The sequence below is a fragment of the Pituophis catenifer genome, unplaced genomic scaffold (genome assembly GCF_029215685.1).
Source record: "Pituophis catenifer annectens isolate HBS135680 unplaced genomic scaffold, rPitCat1.0.hap2 SCAF_1, whole genome shotgun sequence".
NCBI lineage: Eukaryota > Metazoa > Chordata > Lepidosauria > Squamata > Colubridae > Pituophis > Pituophis catenifer.
In genome coordinates, this window is record NW_027256881.1 from 242,717,598 (window position 1) to 242,723,597 (window position 6,000).

Sequence of the window (6,000 nt, forward strand, 5' to 3'; positions counted from 1 at the left end):
TTTTTTCAAAGCACATATTGACAAATAAATTAGAAAGAATGACTTAAAGTAAACAATCTGAAATCTGTAATGTGCTAGTTAGTCAACTACATCTGTTTTAAAGCTTTTGAAAGTGATGTGCTTTGCTCCTCTAGGATCATTCCCCATCACGTCTCCCTTCCCTCTTTAAGTGTGCTGGTATGCAAGCAATAGATAATCTTCATCTTCCCTTCCATTCATTTCCCTCATTCTAGGGCTACAGTACTTGACATCTTTAGCTCTGAGTGAGCTGATAATTTTTTGTGTATAAATTCTCTCCTTAACACAACGTTAGCGAAACTCATCCAAATCTAATTTTTTCCAAACAAACCAATAATTCAGTGTATGTTAATTAAGCTGCTAAAAATGCATTGATATCTGATATCAAAGGAAAAGAATAAGATCTTTAAAATTGTGGTATATACTGTGTTTTCCTGAAACTAAGACCCCTGTGGATAATAAGCCCAATCGGGCTTTTCAGCGCATGAGTTAAAATAAGCCCCCCCAACAAAATAAGCCCTCCACCAACTACTTATACGCATGCGCAGCTGGTCCCGCCATTTCCTATGGTTGCTTGTCACGCAAACAACACGAGGTAAGGAGGCGAGACCAGAGGGGAAGGGGGGACATGCCCTCCCCTTCCTGTTCTTCACACTGGCCGAGAGGCTGGCCGCCGCTGCCCTGACATGTCCTGCTGCCGCCGCCGCCGCCACTGCCTCGTGGAGCAGTTTCTCTGCAAGGCTTGTTGTGCCATTGCATACACGAATGGCAGTACCTCCGCAAGCTTCATCATACCGGCAGCTGGCATTGTTGTGGTCTGCCAGCAGCCTGCGGAGTTGGCAGTGGAGTCGGACAGCAATGAGGCTGAGGAAGAACATGGGCCAGTCCTGGAGGCTGGGGAAGGCCTGGATGAGGGCTCTCCATCGGAGGCAGAGATGGGGCCAGGGCCATCGGGGAGTGATGTGCGGACTTCGGAGCCTCCAGAGGCTGTCAGTAGAGAGGCAGAGGAACAGGAGAAGCCTGTTCCTAGTGCACATATGAGAAGAGCTGCCAGAAGACAGGAGCAGCTAAAGCAGAGAGGACAACTCGGGAGTTGGGCCAAGAGATGATTGGCCCATCCCATAAGGCTTAAAAGGCCAGCAATGGCTCTTGGCCTCTTTGCCGGAAAACAACTATTGAGAGAATTGCTTCTTGTTTGGCTGTAATTATTTCTTCTGTTCCTGAACTGTTGCCAAGAAAAGGCTTTGGCAGTTTGCCTAATTATTCCAAGGTCAGAGATAAATTACAGACTGGTGTCTTAAGGACTTTGTTTTCATTTCATTTAGAATACTCTGAGAATGAGTTAATTCTCAGCTGTTTTAATAAAATCTGTTTGTTTTTTGCATTTAATATCAACTGGGTCACAAGTGGGCCTAGGTCACAACAGGCATCCTGCCACTCGCGGCTGCGCCGGTATGTCAAAACTTTGCAGCAGTGCTGCTGTTCATGCATACAACGGCACAAGCCTTACAGAGTCCTGCTCCACGAGGTGGCGGTGGTGGCACAATGAGTCTCACAAAGACTCATTTCTTACAGGTGGGGCGGGGGAGAAGTGAGACACATGGAGCGAGACATGGCTCCCCTTGCCATCTCTTCTCCCCCCCCCCCCTTTGCCAGGCATGGCAGTTCCTCGCCGTTGTGTCCAGGGAAACACTTTGTAAAAAAAAAACTTTATTGAACTCACAAGAAGGGTTTTTTTTTCAACATGTTTCCCTGGACACAACGGCAAGGAAAGCAATGGAGCTTGAAAGTTAAGACACCCGCCCCACTTGCCACCCCCAAATTGCATCCCTAAAGGGGGCGGGTGGCTAAGGAAGGGGCAGGAGCTCTGCCATGCCCAGTGAGGGGGGCGGGGAAGAGACAGCAAAGGGAGCCATGTCTCGCTCCACGTGTCTCACTTCTTCCCCACCCCACCTGCCACCCCTCTCAATAAAGAGATGGTGGGGAAGGGAAGCAGCCAGGCTGCTGTTGCCATTGGGGTGGGACTGGACGGGTTGGGCCGTGAGACGCACATCTTATCTTTCCAGCTCTGTGGCGTCCCTTGCCATTGTTTCCAGGGAAACACGTTGTAAACATAAACTTCTCGTGAGTTCGAGAAGTTTGATTGAACTTGCAAAGTTTTTTTTTACAACGTGTTTCCCTGGACACAATGGCGAGGAATGCGACAGAGTTTGAAAGGTAAGACGCGCATCCTGTTTCTTGCCCGCCCCACTTGCCACCCCCAAATTGCATCCTTAAAGGGTGTGGGTGGCTAAGCAAGGGGCAGGAGCCCTGCCATGCCCGGCGAGGGGGGGGGAGAAATCTTGCTTCTCCCCCACCCCACCTGTCAGAAATGAATCTTTATGAGATTCATCCCGCCGCCGCCTCATGGAGCAGGACTCTGCAAGGCTTGTGCTGTTGCAAGCACGAATGGCAGCACTGCTGTGAAGTTCAACATACCAGCGCAGCCGCAAGCAGCAGGATGCCAGCTGTGCCGGTATGATGAAGCTCATGCCGATGCTGCCTCCGCCCCCAAAATAATAAGAGCCCCCCCCCCGATAATAAGGCCAAGCCCTTAATTCGGGGTTCAAAAGAAAATAAGACCCTGTCTTATTTTCAGGGAAACACGGTATGCATTTTGATGAAGCTCTGGTTTCTTGGCAGAAAACCATTTCAAATCTTTTCAGCTTATTTAGTACTTTGGAAAAACAAATTGGGTTAGAACCCATAATAATGCTATGGGGTTTCTTTCATTTAAATATATGAAACATAGAGTAGTTTCTTCCAGTTTAACTATTAGTGACAGTGAAGTCTAAGGAAACAATATTTAAGGGATGGAATTGTATTGTATCCTGATGAAATATTTCTTTGGTTAACCCTACTCCTAAAATACGTACGATGTTTCCCCGAAAATAAGCCCCCGCCTTTTATTTTTTGAACCCCGAAATAAACACTTGGCCTTATTTTTGGGGGAGGTATTATTTTGGGGTGCATGGAGCAAGACGGGGCTCCTCTTGCCATCTTACTTGATTTCCACCTCTGTCTCCCTAACCCTAACCCGAGGAAATGGTGGGGACTGGCTGCGCATGTGCTTAAATATTTTCAGGGTGGGCTTATTTTCAGGAGGGCTTATTTTAGTGCATGCACTCAAAAGCCCGATTGGGTTTATTATCCGGGGAGGTCTTATTTTCGGGGAAAACAGGGTAGAAAAGAGAAGGCACTACTTATATACATCTCTTAATAGGTTAAGAGGTACTAGAGGATACCAAGTCATATATTTCTATGTACAAGATTTCCTTTGGTGTCAAAGAAATGACTGGACTAAATATAATTGAATTCCATAATAGCCGTGACACTCACCAAGATATGTGAGTGTAGATTGTGAAGGGATGCAAACTTAGCTTTGAGATTTTTGTTTTAAATTGTTTTTCCCCCCTCATAAGAACTAGGTGGCCATTTCCAGCATTGTTGACAATTTATTATATTGGATTGGTGGTATGGGAGTTGGAGTCTAAAACGTTCCCAGCCATAGTGGAGAAGTATGTTACAGTATATAAATTCAGCATACGTCCTATTGAATTGCATTGTGTTTGTTTCATAATTCTTACTTTATGGGCTAGCATTGTAAGTGTTCTGTTTAAATATTTGAACATTTACTTTTCTTTCCAGATAGGTAGCCTATTTAGTTGCAGCAAAACTCTGCAAGGAAACCTTAGTCCGGATCTGTATTTTCTGCATTTCATTTGCTTCTGATGTCAGAGTTTATAATTCATCACCATCTTTCTATAGTGTATATACTTGTAGCACAGAATTGTATTCCTTGCCTCTGCTGAAATGGCTGAAGGCTACAAAAAGTAATGTCAAATGACATGCTTTGTTAGTTCTGAAGATGTCACAATAACCTTATTGCATTTTTAGCTCACACTGCTTTCTGCCACAGCACCATCAAAGACCCATTTTATTCCAAGCATGCCAACATTATTCTATGCAAATGACACTTTCTGATCTAGAAATTAGACCAGTGTGTTATATTGAATGTCCAGGGCAATGCATGAAATGTACTGTTTTGGCATTTATTATCTTCTTCTTCCTCCTCACTTTGGATACACTTCTTAGCAATGCTGAGAAATATAATTCTGTAACTTCTGGAAGGCCTCAAGTTGCCCGCTCATATCCTAATCCTTGTGAAATACAGATCTCATCAGTTGGTTCCAAACATGTTTTTCCTGTTTCTTGCTTATGGAGAATATTGTAGTTACCTTGTGTCTCACTTCCTGTACACCTTCAAAGACCAAGAAAAACGACAAAGTTTTGAGCTGAGACACTAAAACTAGCTCAGTGAAACTCACCGTAAGAATCTGTTGCACAGATACCTTGGAAAGCCACAAGAAAAGAAGATATAGGGAAATGTGACAATAAACATAGACACTTATGTACTCGTGCATAAGTAAAATCTAAAAAGTTTTTGAAGCTATGCGGACTACTGACCCACAGAAACACACACACACACAAACATTGAAAGCATTTCCTCAACTTGATCTCAGAAAGAACTCTGGCTAACTGCAACTATTGATGAACCTACATGAACCTAAAACAACCTAAGTTGCCTAAGCAAAACCTCTGCCTGAATTCTATGAGATTTATTCCAAGGTATTTGTATACGATCTACGATCTACGCCACAGTTTTACATTAGAGTTACTGTTGTATAAAACTGAATGCTGATGACACCTAGTGCTTGAAGTCTAGAAATGCTTAGAATATTTCAATAGAAATGTGGATGGTAGAGCAGTATAAGAATAGGTGACAACAAAGAAAGGAAGAGTGTTTATGGCAAGTACGTTAACCATCAATCTTGTTCCTTTTTTTGTCTCTAGAACGATGCCTTTTGTTATTTTTTATGGTGCTATAAATTGTAACCTATCTATCTGTCTATCACAATTCTGTACTGCTGTACTATAAAGTGACTTTTCAGCATAAAAGCAATAAACAAAACAGTAATAAATAAAATTTACATTCTCTAACAACACTCATAGGAACTTAACCTCAGTATTGACAATTACAACTCCAAGGTTATTTGTACGGAGACTACAGTTGGTCCAGAATCCAGCCGCGCAAGCTGTCGTGGGTGCACCTAGGTACACCCACATTACACCAATTCTCTGCGAGCTGCACTGGCTCCCTATTGGTCTCCGGTCACAATTCAAGATGTTGGTTATTACCTTTAAAGCCCTACATGGCTCAGGGCCAGAGTATTTTTGAGACCGCCTTCTACCACATAACTCCCAATGACCGGTAAGATCCCACAGAGTTGATCTCCTCCGGGTCCCATCAGCTAAACAATGCCAGCTGGCGGGCCCACGGGGAAAGGCCTTCTCTGTGGCTGCCCCAGGTCTCTGAAACCAGTTACCTCCTGAGGTCCGGACCATCCCCACCCTATTGGCCTTCTGAAAAGCGGTGAAGACCTGGCTTTTCCGGCAGGCCTGGGGCCGTTGATCTCGCTCTTGCGATCCGGTGAGATCCGGCCATGAATGGTGTGAATGAGTTTTAATGTTTTTAATTTTTAAATGTTTTTTATAATGATTTTAAATGCATTATGAGCCGCCCTGAGTCTTCAGAGAGGGGCGGCATACAAATTGAATTAATAAATAAATAAATAATAAATACTATTCATTTTCTTGCACTTTTTTTTTCTTTAGGGTGAAAAACTGTTCAATTTGGATAGATGGACAAGGTGATGTCACAGAAGGCAGACCAATTAGCCCTGGCCTAATTTAACACCTATCTGGAAATCCAGAATTACTTTCTGTTCTATGCTAGAGAACATAGAACTGGATGGAAAATAAGTAAAAGCCTAAAATGACTTCATCTGAAGTGATAGATTAGAAAAGGGGAACTAAAAAGGGGTTGGAAGAGAATCTATAGCCGTGATGGCGAACCTATGGCACATATGCCACAGGTGGCAC